Source organism: Leptidea sinapis, chromosome 14 (assembly GCF_905404315.1).
Source record: "Leptidea sinapis chromosome 14, ilLepSina1.1, whole genome shotgun sequence".
NCBI lineage: Eukaryota > Metazoa > Arthropoda > Insecta > Lepidoptera > Pieridae > Leptidea > Leptidea sinapis.
Window position 1 is genome coordinate 11,517,618 of NC_066278.1, and position 14,786 is coordinate 11,532,403.

Genomic DNA, 14,786 nt, shown 5'->3' on the forward strand with positions numbered 1-14,786 from the left:
TACGGTACTTGCTGATTTTTATTAGGAATCATGAGGGTAGTTGTACGTGCTCCAATATCCGATGACACAAGTCGCGCTTGGGTTGACAAGCGGACAGAGACAATTGATCTTTGCTCGGGCGTGGTCGATAGCACTAAATATGTAAACCGTGTTTACCCTGAGTAACCAGTGATCATCAAGTCTAGTGTTGACGTTCAATACTAGTGTCTACATATAAAACTTTGTAAGCTTGCGATCGCCAGTGACGTTCACCTGGAACACCAGAGTCAGGACCGTTGGAGCTGCTGCGCCGCCGCCACCTGAGTGACGTGGGAGTGTTCAAAGGTTAGTGGATTGCATTTACTTCTTTCCTCATGATTCTTGGTTGATTGCAAGTGCCTACATAAATTCATTTATTTAAAGAGCCAAAACCGGCGATTATAGGAAACCTTAATACAGTCCCAGCTATTATTCCTGAGCCCGAACATTGGCCTTCGGAGCCGGATATTGGCCTACGTAGTCGGATTTTGGTCATTTCATTCTTATAGGTCCTTCGAATACTTTGATTTAACTTTAATATTACTATTTAATCGGTCTAGTTACAGATAAATCTTAATTCTTTTGTTACAAGTAGATACTTTAGTCTACCTACACATACGTAATTCATTTCGTTGATAAACTTACTTATTTGTAACATTAACACTTAGTAAAATCCTTAATAATTAATACTTATACTAAATAATATTAACTTGGTACCTACGTAATATTGTAACTGCGTCGCTTAAAATGGCGACCCGCAGGAAAGTTGAAGTCGAAGGAGACGAACAAGATATTCGTCACAGAGTTTGTACTCATAATGCAGTTAAGCAAAGACTATTCTCTCAGGTTCAAAAACTATACGATACTTCTTTGAAAATATGTTCGAATCCTGAATCTGTAGACATCGACATGTTTTTACTTCGTGCCTCTGAAATTAATTCTATTCGCGAGAAATATGAAAAGGTTACAATTAATATATTTGAACTAGAAGTTTTGTTAAATCCTAAAATACAGTTTAATTCTAGTGAATTAGATAGTTTTGATGATTTATTCTTCCAAATCAAAAGTTGTGTTAAAAACCTTGACTTAAAAACAGAAAATAACTCGTCAGATAATTCATCTAAAACCGAAATAAATAGTCGTCCTAGGTTACCTAAACTTGAGTTAATCTCCTTTGACGGAAACATAGAAAACTTCACAACCTTTTATGAGACATTTTGCTCCTTAGTTCATAACCAAAAAGGCATATCAAACATTGATAAGTTTCACTATTTGTTGTCATGTGTTAAGGGTTCTGCCCTCAGTGTTATTAAAAGTGTACCAATTACATCATCGAACTATGGTGTGGTATGGAAAGCCCTACTTGATAAGTACCAAGATCAACGTATGCTGGCTAGTAAATACCTTGATAAAATGGTAACTTTTCCACCCATTTTAAAAGAATCTCCTTTAAGTCTAAATAATTTTATTGAAATCTTTGAAAATTCCTACAAGGCAATTTGTTCACTTAATATACCTAACCTTCATAGTTACGTCATCTGCCATATTGCGTTAAAATCACTTGATCAAAATACTCGCAAATTATTTGAGCAAAGCATTGATCAAACAACAATTCCTTGTTATGAAAACTTAATATCCTTTGTGAAAAATCATGTTAAAGTATTGGAACATTCACAAACGTATACTTCAAATATAATTATACAAAATAATGGCTCACAACGTAACAAACAACATTTGAATTTAAACACTAGTAATAATAAAAACTTAACTTCACGTAAAAATTATACTCAAACAACGAACAACAAGAACAAATTGAATAATTATGCATGTCTTCACTGTAACGAAAATCATATGATTTTTAGGTGTACATAGTTTCGTAAACTGACACCAACACAGCGTATTAGCCGTGCTAATACTTTAGGGATTTGTCATAATTGTTTAAAACTAAATCATACTGCTGATGAGTGCCGCAGCGAGTTTCGATGTTACACTTGCGGACAAACGCACCATGTTTTGTTACATGTCGATTATAACAGCAGTGCACCCGCGGCCGCCGGCCGGCACCCTCTCTCTGCGCCGCCCGCGCCTGTTGACGCGTCAATCATGCACTCGCGAAATGACAACTGCCACTCATCGTTATCAGATAGCAAACAATATTCCGTTATATTAGGTACGGCTATAGTTAACGTTGTTGATGTTTTCGGTAAGGAGCAGCCGTGTCGTGTGTTAATCGACTCAGGCGCACAATCTAACTTTATTACTATAAATTGTTTAGAACGGTTAGGTTTAAGACGTTATAAATGTCCTTACAATATTTATGGCTTATCGGGTGAAAATGTAAAAACGTATGGTATGACGACATGTACATTAAAACCTAGGTATAACTGTGATCCGGTATTCACAATAGATGCCGTAATCCTTTCAAAAATAACTTCTGATTTACCCACTTCTAATATTTCAGAAAATATTGTTAAAAAATATAATAATTTAGTTTTAGCGGATCCTTTCTTTTACAGACGTTCTGTAATTGATATTATTTTATCGGGAGACGTTTTTCCACACATTTATGATGGAAATCGAATCGTATTCGGTCCCTCCCTTCCGTGTGCGTTGAGTAGCGTATTCGGGTACGTAATTACAGGGAGACTTGAAGTACCGTGTGCTTCAAATAATTTAAGCGTTTCTATGACTTCAAACTTAGTGTCGTACACTAAGGACGATGACGTCATCGATACTTGTCTTCGGCGATTCTGGGAGATTGAAGCCTCACCGTGTGAGGTACCTCCAGATCCCCTAGAACAAGAAGCGGAAAAAATATATTCATCGCGTACATATCGCGACGCAACTGGCAGGTACGTGTGCCCGCTGTTGCTGCGTGAGCGCCGCGCGCCGCTGGGAGACTCCCGCGCCGCCGCCGAGCGCCGCCTGCTGCAGCTGGAGCGCCGCCTCGCCCGGGACAATGGTCTCCGCGACCAGTACGTAGCCTTCATGCGCGAGTACCAGCAGCTGGGTCACATGGAGCCGTACACCGGGGACGAGCCCAGTCAATACCTAATTCCGCATCATCCAGTGGTTCGCACCGCCAGCACAACTACACCGGTTCGAGTCGTTTTCGATGGCTCAGCTCAAACTTCGAATGGAGTTTCGTTAAATGACAACCTTTTAATCGGCAAAAAATTACAGCAAGATCTTTTAAAAATAATAATCAATTTTAGACTTTATGACATTTGTTTTACGGCTGATATTACAAAAATGTACAGATGCGTTCTAACAGACCCCTCTGAGCGTAAATACCAACACATTCTATGGAGGGAGTCACCTAATGAGCCCATACAAATATTTGAATTAAAAACAAATACATACGGTTTACGTAGTGCACCGTTCATAGCTGTGCGTACGTTACGTCAGCTGGCACACGACGAGGCGAAGCGACACCCGCGAGCAGCGAGCTTGCTGCTGCACGGGTTTTACGTCGACGATCTTCTGGGATCTACACCCACGCTGCAAGACGCTTGCACGTTGCAAGATGACGTTATCGACATATTGCAGCGCGGTGGGTTTACACTCCGGAAGTGGGCGAGCAACTCACCTGAGCTTCTCGCTCGGGTTGGAGTTGACCAGTGCGCGTCTATAAACTTTGATGAGGATTCTGCGTCTTCTTTAAAAATCCTTGGATTAAAGTGGGATCCAAAAGACGATTGTTTCTCGTTTCAATATAATTTAAAAGATAATATTTTCACTAAACGTTCAGTATTAAAATTATTAGCAAGCATTTTTGACCCTGTAGGTTTTCTAGCACCGTGTGTTCTCTTGGCTAAATGCCTCCTGCAGGATATATGGAAACTTAGCAAAGGCTGGGATGAACCCCTGCCGTCTGATCTTTGTGAGAGATGGAAAACGTTTATTTCATCTTTGTCAACCTTGTCTGAGCTCCGCATTGAGCGTCATTTATTAATAACGGACTTTTCTGACGTTCAGATAGTTGCGTTTTGTGATGCCTCGACGCGCGGGTATGCGGCTTGTCTGTACGTTCGTAGCGTAGACAAGAATAATGCTGTTAAAACTAGGCTGCTCACTTGTAAAACTAAGGTAGCTCCAATTAAACCTCTTTCAATCCCACGATTAGAGTTGATGGGATGTGTTTTATTATCAAAATTAATATTATTTTTAAAACAAAACCATAACAATTTTAATTACAAAATCATAGCTCTGACAGACTCTAGTGTCGTACTTGCATGGTTGCAAACGCCACCTTACAAATTAAAAACGTTTGTTAGCAATCGTGTTGCCCAAATAATCGAAGCAGTGCCGTCAAACTGTTGGTATCACGTTAGTAGCGACGAGAATGTGGCGGACGTGTGCTCGCGCGGCACAGCACCCGCGGCCCTCCTCGCCGACCAACAGCTCTGGCTGCATGGACCAGAATGGCTCACGAGAGACTTTCAACAGTGGCCGATTACCACATTTTATGTTAGGGACGACACTGATATTTTAGAGTTAAAATCAAATACGGAGAGTTTTAATTTGTTGAGTAATAAAGAACGGTCGGATCATGAATTGTTTTTAAAATTTTCAACTTTTAATAAATTGCAGCGCGTCACCGCTTGGTGTTTGCGATTCATTAACAACTCACGTAATAAAAATTGTGATAGATATTTTAAAACTTTGACAACTATTGAATTAAATTCTGCACATAACCTTATAATTAAATTAACTCAAAAACAATTTTATTCCAACGAAATTAATTCACTTAAAAATAATACGTTAATAATTCAAACCTTGAAAAGTTTATCTCCATTCTTGGACGAAGCAGGGTTCCTCAGGGTGGGGGGTAGAATCTCACAGGCAAGTCTACCTTTTAGTCGTAAACATCCCTTGCTTTTACCTAAACGTAGTCACATTACAACTTTGATTATTGAACATTTCCATCGTAATTATTTACATGTAGGGCTTCGTACGTTACAAGGTATAATTAGTCAGAGGTACTGGATCGTATCCGCTCGTAGTGTCATACGCTCCGTTCTCTCACGTTGCGTCACGTGCTTCAAGTGTAGTCCACGGTTGGCTCAGCCGAGTATGGGGACGTTACCTAAGCCTCGGTTAGAACCCAATAAGGTTTTTCATCACGTTGGTGTTGACCTTGGTGGACCCTTTAACGTAAAAGAGCACAAGAGGCGTAACGTTAAGTTATACAAAGTATATCTTTGTTTGTTCGTCTGCTTTTCCACAAAAGCAGTACACCTTGAGGTCCTCACTGATCTGTCATCGGATTGCTTCTTAGCCTGTCTAGATAGGTTTACCGCTCGTCGTGGCTTGTGCTCAAGTTTATACTCAGATTGCGGTACAAATTTTGTAGCAGCAAACAAGCACTTACAAGACGTCGTTAAATTTCTTAGTAATAACGGAGTAAAAACTTCTATTTCTGATGGCTGTTCAGCTCGAGGTATTACATGGAAGTTCAACCCTCCAAGCGCCCCCAGTATGGGAGGTCTTTGGGAAGCCGGCATAAAGTCGGCGAAATATCATTTATTGCGTGTCGCAGGTGACAAGTCCCTCACTTTTGAGGAATTGTCAACACTTTTTTGCAAAGTTGAAGCCGTGATGAATTCACGACCGCTTTGCTCTCTTTCAGATAACCCAAACGAGTTTGAAGTTTTAACAGCTGGACATTTTTTGATTGGCCAGAGCCTGCTCGCAGTGCCTGAGCACAATTTAGAGGATGTTCCTATGAATTTATTGTCTAGGTGGCAATATGTTCAAAAATGTTCACAATCATTTTGGAAACTTTGGTCACATGATTACTTACACACATTACAACAACGGTCAAAATGGCATGTATCCCCACCTAATTTGAAGGTTGGTGACCTTGTTTTAATTAAATCGGATTTAACTCGCCCTTTGCAATGGCCATTAGGTAGAGTCATTGAAACGTTTCCTGGTCCTGACGGCGACGTTCGCGTAGTCAGTGTTCGGACAGTTAATCGTTGTTTTAAGCGGCCAGTTAATAAGTTATGTCCGTTACCATTTCGTCATTAAATATTTAAAACTTAACATTTGTAATGTTAGGTATTGTTGTTACATAAATAGGTTAAGTTTATTTGGTATCCATAGTCATAATTTACTTTTTATAATTCTTATTGTCTTACTAATTACATAAGTTTTTTTATACTTTTTTTATATAGAGTTAGATGACTCTAATTTTATTAAATACATAAATAAACACTTTAATTTTCCTTTACCTGGAAATCATTACAATGATTTCGGTGGGGGGTATGTACGGTACTTGCTGATTTTTATTAGGAATCATGAGGGTAGTTGTACGTGCTCCAATATCCGATGACACAAGTCGCGCTTGGGTTGACAAGCGGACAGAGACAATTGATCTTTGCTCGGGCGTGGTCGATAGCACTACATATGTAAACCGTGTTTACCCTGAGTAACCAGTGATCATCAAGTCTAGTGTTGACGTTCAATACTAGTGTCTACATATAAAACTTTGTAAGCTTGCGATCGCCAGTGACGTTCACCTGGAACACCAGAGTCAGGACCGTTGGAGCTGCTGCGCCGCCGCCACCTGAGTGACGTGGGAGTGTTCAAAGGTTAGTGGATTGCATTTACTTCTTTCCTCATGATTCTTGGTTGATTGCAAGTGCCTACATAAATTCATTTATTTAAAGAGCCAAAACCGGCGATTATAGGAAACCTTAATACAGTCCCAGCTATTATTCCTGAGCCCGAACAGTCATTCTTTTAATGTTTGATAAAAATAAAAACTTCTTAACAACAAAGAATAGACAAATATTATGTAACCGGTCTAGATAAATTATACAAATTATAGTAATAAATTGTGTAGGTATACAATTGATTCTTACAATCGGCCATCCTATTAAAGTGAGTCCTCGCACTTTTAGAGTTTCGTTCTTATACTTTCTACTTTGATTTGAAACTTAATATATATATAAATACTCGTATATGGTTTACAACATATTTTGATATTATTTTATTTGACAATTACACTATATAACATAATAATTAAATATATTAACTTACATCAATTAATTTATTCAGTATCCTAATAGTTACAATCAAATAGTATTCAAACATGAAACACTTCATATTCATATCATTATCAATTCATTCACTTTCTACTTATTATTCTATAGTTCTGATCTGCGAACATCTGTGCAATTAAGAGGCACTGTCCGCTCAGAACATATCTCAATCACGGTCACAATCCCTTTTCGCAATCGCGCACAGTCTGTCGTGATCTGCAGTTATCTATGCGTGAAGCACTAACTGCTCACAACCTATGCTTTCAGTGATTACATATGTACAATGAAAACAATCGCTCTCTTTCATTTTTGTTTTTAATTTTTCGTTGTGAATAGCCGCAATAATCAGATTCTAGTATAGTCTGTCGCGATCTGTGATCATCTGTACGTTATGCACTGTTCACTCGTGACCCATACCATCATAAAATATACGTGTATAATCTATCTCAATCTATTTATAAACTAATCAATAAATTTTAGTTGAGTTCTTAATTAGAATCACTGTTCGGTCTATGTACATCATCTTTATTTACATCATTATTTAGAGTATTATTACAATCATCCTCGTCACTGTCGTTTTCGCTATCTACTCCTTTAAAATTTAACCATGGGTGTATCTTATCGATTGAGACTACGTTTTCATATCTTTTCTTCCCTTTTTTAGTAAGAGGGGTGTCTTCTACTAAAAATCGATCATTGGGTAGAATTTTAATAATCCTATAGGGCCCATGGAATTTTTGTATTAATTTCTTGGATTTCCCTAATCTATCCTTATCGAACAACGTTCTTTCTATCCTAATAAGGTCACCTATGTTGTATTTTGTAGGTAATTATCTTCTTTTATCGAAACGATTTTTGGCTACGTTCTGTTCTTTCTCAATTTTATCCATACTCTTATTTCTTAACTCTATCATATCATCTCCACTAACTCGCTCAACTGTCTCATCGCTCGAATAACAATTCAGATGGGCTTTTACCGGTTGTTTTGTTAATCATAGTATTTAGCCCCAGTTGAACGTCGCCGACATATTCGTCCCAAGTGCTGTCATTATTGCAGTGACATTTGGTACTTAGGGCATCCGATATCGTCCGATTGAACCTCTCCACCTGACCGTTCGCTCGCGGAGTCGCCACCGCATTTAAAATATACTTTATACCCATGCTAGATGTAAAACTTTTGAACTTTGCGCTCGTAAAGCACGTTCCGCGGTCGGTAATTAGTCGCGAAAGTACCCCAAAATAACTAAAATGTTCTTTAAATATACGTATAGCCGTGGTTGTCTTTGTGTCTCTGACCGGTTTAATAGTTATAAACTTTGTAAAAGAGTCGATTACTACTAACAGGTATGTATTTCCTCTCCGCGAACGAACGGGCTCAAGTGATCGGCATGCAGGGTATGGAAGGGGATATCAGGTTTGGGAATGGGATGCAGCATTCCCTCTTTAGCTCCACCGGGTGTCTTATGGTAAGCGCATTCTAGACATGCGGCAACATATTTCTTAGTAAATCGACGCATTTTAGGAAACCAAAATGAACTTTTTTGTCTTTTTAATGTTTTCTCATAGTGACCTACGTCGTCGTGGTTCATTCGTAGCTGTTGCCACCTAACGGACTTTGGAACTAGCCACTTAACACCATTGTCCACTATTTTGTATACGGGATCGCCTTTTAATTGGTAATTTTTGTGGACGTCCGCAATAAACTGTGTTTCTTTATTTGATAAAATTTCTTTAATTCTCATAACGTCTTCATCAGCACTTTGCACTGTCGCGATCCAATCTTTTTCTTCGATAGCAAGCACATCAATGACATGAGGTCTAGCAGTAACTTCAGGCTCAGTTACCGGAGCGCGACTGAGGGCGTCCACGTGCGTCATTTTTATACCGGATCTATACTCGATTTCACAATCAAATTCCTGGAGTTGAATCCATCAACGCCCTATTCTCGGTACTAAGTCTCGTTTAGTCATAGATGTCCGTAGCGCATTACAGTCAGTTATAATTTTAAATTTTAAACCCACCAGATACACGCGAAATCTATTCAATGATGATACCACTGCTAACGTTTCTAAATCATAGGAGTGCATTTTTTTGTTCATCGCTAGTAGTTTTCCGACTATAATATGCCACGGGCCTTAAAAGCCCGTCACTACCACGCTGCAGTAAAATGCCTGCAATGCCATATTTTGAGGCGTCGGTGTGCAACTCTGTCTCCAGTTTTCTTATTAACCAAAAGAACCGGACTAGCATAAGCGGAATTGGATTCACATATGACATCCGCATCAAGCATCTCCTTAACCATTGATCGAACCACTTCTCGCTCGGGATAGGATAACCTATATGGCCTATACACTACAGGGGTTGAATCGGTTAACTCAATTTCAATTTTTTCTATATTGGTAAAGCCTATATCCTTTAAGTTGGTAGAAAAACATTCATTATACATCAGTAAAGTCTCCTTCAAACGTTCAACTTTATCTTTAGATAGGTTATTACCAACATTGAGTGAACTACTTAAGTCTGAGTTACTCAAATCCAACACGTTTATTCTTTTACAATCGTTTGTGCGCAAAGCTCGCGTTATCAACATGCCACTTTCTAGCCTTATGGGAGTCTTAGATAAACCACGAACTAATACGACTCCAGTCCCATTAGTCATAGTATATCCACCAGGCATCAAATAATATTCCTTTCCCGGATATCCGCGTAAGGACCAATGTATATAAAATGTACTGGAATAACGATCATTTTCACAAATAATTTTTATAACTATCATGTCATTTGGGGGATCGAAATATCTTCAGATAGCCGTAAACATAATCAGGCGAGTTCCGTTCGAAGATTAATGCGTCGCTTGTTTTTGTTATTACGATTCCCGGTTGCTCAGTGAAGCTATGCCCAATTAACAGTGCGTGCTTGACAACTGTATCATCTACTACATAACTTTCGACTGTTTCTGAAATACCATGAATGTCTATTTGCACAATAGCCTTACCTAATGGTACGACAACATGGTTTCCTATGCCGCGCATAACTGGTAAGTGACCATTATTTGTCCACTGAATCCCTAACGCTTCTGCTTCGCTATGACGTATAAGAGTACACTGACTACCTAAGTCCACATATCCTTTTAGAGGTTGGCCATTCAGTTTCAGGTCAACTAAATATTTGTCGTTACTTGTACTAATCGTATCTAATTTCATAACCGACTTTTCTTTGGAGGAATCTGACTTATTATTATCATTAGCTGGTAATTTCGGACAATTAGTTGATAAATGTCCTAATTTACTACAAATATTACATTTGAGTATTTTCTTAGTACATCTGAAACTATAATGGCCAGTTTCATTACAGTTGTAACAAACTACGGGTCCTGTATTTTCGCGCGGAGAGCTAACTTTCGAATTTGTCGTTTGATTCAAATTAACATTTGTAACGGTAGGTTTCTTGTCATTAGAGGTCTTTAATCTGATTTCCGAATCTCGTGGTTGTTGTTTGATCGATTGAAAATATTCCAATACTTGTTCTTGCTCTTTACATTTCGCAGCTTTAGCTCCTAACCTCAATGATCGATCTTCTATGCCGTGTAGTAAGCAGTCCACTGCACGTTTTCCTTTTATCTCGCAACGGTTCAAAAGGTTTATTTTATCATAATAATATAGTTCCAAAGAATCATTATATTTAACTTTTCGGGATAACCTCTCAGTCAACAATTCAGCGTAATCATCACTATGCGGAAAGGATTCTAACAGTTTAACTTTCCACTCAGGCCATGAAAACGACATTGACGGCAGTGTTTGATACCATGATTTTGCTACGCCACTCAGTTTAGGAAGTGCATAGTGAATTATCTGATCTTCACCCTACTTATATAATCGTGCACATTCCTCCACTTTGCTAAGCCAAGAATTAATAGTTTGGCCTTTGATCATGGGATCAAACTCTGGAATAACATTTCCTAACATGGGGAATTTATTTCCTTCCGGACGGTTATTAACAATAGATTAAATCAATTTTGTCAATAATAACTGCGTAGTACTATCATGAAAATCGGAACGACTCACGTGTGTACGTCTCGGTGAAATGCTTCTGGATCGACGTCTGCTCGCGCCGATACTCGGTGTACCATGGCCCCTCGATGACCTCGTACGTTGTCCAGAATATTCATCGCGTGAACTGCCACCATGTTCGTCATGCCGTGAACGGACTGTACGTGTCCGTTTCCGTTTGTGACGAAGCTCGTCCGAACCTTGACTTCGACTGGAATGACGACGACGTTGTGTTCTTTTTACATGAACCTCTGATTTTGTTCTGCCACGCGTCGTACTTCGAGATCTGCGATCACGCCTCAGTCTCGTTGAATGACTCCTGCTCCGACTTCTAGACTTCGTAACCTTAGATTTTCTTCTACAGCTTTGTTCACGAGTAGGTGTCATAAGATCGGAATCACTATTCATATTTTCGCTACTAAAAGATCTTCAATTTAATATTTTATCACCACAAAATGGCTTTGGCGCGGAAATTACAAGTAGATTTTATTGATCCCACTTCTGAAATGTAATATCACTTCGAATTTCCACAAATAAAACGAGGATGTCTTCGATAATAACAGATTTATTGGTGCACAATCAGTTGGCAACCAGCTTTAAACATTTCAAGGCTTAAAGGTGACGTTTGTTTTCTACAAACGTCAACTGTCATTCTTTTAATGTTTGATAAAAATAAAAACTCCTTAACAACAAAGAATAGACAAATATTATGTAACCGATCTAGATAAATTATACAAATTATAGTAGTAAATTGTGTAGGTATACAATTGATTCTTCCACTAGATTATATTATGTACCACAGCGGTGCCTTTTCTGCCGTGAAGCAGTAATGTGTAAGCATTATTGTGTTTGGGTCTGAAGGGCGCGTAGGCTGAAATTACTGGGCAAATGAGACTTAACATCTTATATCTCAAGGTGACGACCATTGTAGCGACACTCAGAATTTTTGGGGTTTTTCAAGAATCTTGTCCTGCTCGTCTCGTCATTTTAAAAAATGATTATGGTTGTGAGTTTTGTGTACGATGGCTTATATATTAGTGAAAATAATACGATCGCAACAAATTCACAGTAACAATTAATCATTTATATTGAAGGCCAAATTGGTTCTGTACCAGATTTAAAGTGTTACGTCTTGGAACAAAAAGCCAATGCAAGATATTTTTAGTGAATGCAGTGTCCTCTAGAAATCTTGTGAAAATTTATTGTTTTTTTTTTAAATATATAATAATAATAACAACTTTACGGATAGGGTAAGCCGGCATTTTAGTCATAAATTTTTTAATATAGCTTCTAACCTACACGTAGAATCGACGTAATACGATACATTTCATACATTATTTTTATTCAAACGAAACAAATCCTATATCTATACTTACAATACAATGATTACATGATATTAAAACTAATAAAATAATACTGGCAGCATTTCCACGTTAGATAGCTAGGCTGATCCGTTGACCAAAAGATCTGCCAGCGCTTGGGTTTCCATTAGTCCTATTGAGGCGCGAATGTACTACTTTATACATTCTTCGAACCTCTGGTCTCCAAGGGCCAAGTGTCTTGACACCAAACGATGTAAGACTCGTTGTTGTCTTCGGTATTCGCAGTAGCAGCTCAAACCAACTGACGTAACTTGGACATGAGAAGGAGCCAGAGTGTCGACGCAAGTCGCATCCCACACCAGCACCCTTCCCCGTACCCACGCCACCAGGGTCATTCCATCAGGACGCTTGCCATCGCGGGGCTCTAAAACAGCTGGTATATTAACAGCGGCAAATGCCCTGCGGATGACATCATTAATGCTGGCGTGACGACTGATATACGGCCTGCCGATTTTTGGCAGGATAGCCCATATTAATGTTATATTATCAGTTCAATGACAATCCCAAATAAAGTAAATACCTTCGAGGTTCTTATAAAGATTCTTTGCCTAGAGTTAAATGGTCAATCAACCTGGAGCTTAGTTTTGAAGGTTGTAATAATTAATCCAGGTCCACAATAAAACTTTGATTATATGCACCATGTTTTCAGAGCACCATCTTGTTTTCTTAATGTTGTAATTTATTTATTATGTATACAAATTAAATTTTTAGCCAAATTTATGGATGTTGCGAAACTCGAACGCACGCCTCTAGGGTTCCGTCCGAGCGCTCTTACCAACTGAGCCAACCGTCCGAGTGACGCATCGACCGTAAATATTGTTATGTCTTGTTCAGCTGTTTTTATCCGGTTAATTTGTATAATATAAATCCCAGGGCTATCACTTTAAAATAATAAATTATTAATTATTGTTGAGGGGGAGGAGAGGAATCAATATTCATATTCATGAATTTCATGGTGTCCCATGAGCGTCTTTAGGCGCCTTAACACTACGTTTGGTTCATCCCACAGCGCCAGTTCCACTTACCAAAATTGGCCCACTTGGCACCGTCATGAGATCTCCGGCTTCATCGATCGAGTAAGCCGGAGTTCTCACCGATTTAAAGTTTGAGAATTGGTCGAGGTCGTTTCGGCCCCAATGCCTCTAATCATTCGCTTTACCGGATGAGACTGTTTCGAGTCGATGAAAGAACAAACATGAATTTATAAGTTTCTCATTGTATACATACGGAGAGTTTCTTGCGCCGCTTTTTCTCTCTCAGAGCGCCATTTGTTTCCGAAGTGGTAGTAGTATCTAGTATATTAGAAATGACATCAAAAATAATTATAAAGGAATCAATTTTGAGAAAATAAATGCCTTTTATGCCTTCATATACTACACGACCACATTATCTCTGGACCTCGATGGAACGTAATGCTGCCTCCCGTTCCCCTTTCACCCCCTCACGCTCATCCTGTTGCGTCAGTACAGTTTGCAGCTTTATCATTAGTATATGTAGTGATATTTTCTTGCTATCACTGCTTTGTTTTTGAAGTTTTAATTGTTACTTTTTGACTTTTGTTGCTAATCGTTCTGTAGATTCTGTTGTTCTGTGTCGCTATAATGGTTCTGTCAGAAAAATAAATGGTTAAAACTTAGTATCCCGTAGGAAGAAGTAGGAGGTAAAAAATATTGTAATTGATAGAGCTTTAGTCCACGATTATAATGATACCACTCTTATTGGAAGGTAATGCACCATTCCAGAGAAAAGAGCATTGTAAGTATTATAACCTAAACTCAAATTATGGCATTTTTAAGGATTGGGACATTTTTATGGGGAGGAAAGAAAGGGAAACGCCTAGTATTCGTTCCCGGCACTCGCCGGACGCAACTACGATAGAACTATGGTAGAAACGGAATAAAATATAACCAATAAACATTAACGGAAAACGGATTAAACGGAAATCTAAGAAAAATAATTATTGTTTGTTTATTGGCTTTACAAGTTACAACTCTGGGTTCTTTTCGGCTTCGGTTAGTTCTTTTGATAGTCCGGTCTATCACATTTTTACGTCTCATTTTAGTGTTTTTCATTTTTAATTGACAGTTATTAGCAAGTTTTTTGCCTCCCGGCGCCATGATAGCGCTCATCTACAGTTTTATTTACGTGATTTACCCGTTTTAGGTTAGAATTAAGATTTTTTTTTCGTTATTTTCTTATAAACGGTGAATTAGCTTGTAATAAGAGTAGTATCATTTTAATCGTGGACTAAAGCTCAATCAACTACAATATTTTTTTCCTCCTAA

General features: G+C 38.5%; 1 protein-coding gene across 2 annotated transcripts in view; it reads left to right on the forward strand.

The window, feature by feature from the left end:
- Positions 1–14,786, forward strand: part of LOC126967998 (putative fatty acyl-CoA reductase CG5065) — a 50,190-nt gene that overhangs the window by 2,812 nt on the left and 32,592 nt on the right. The gene's annotated exons all lie outside the window — the stretch shown is intronic.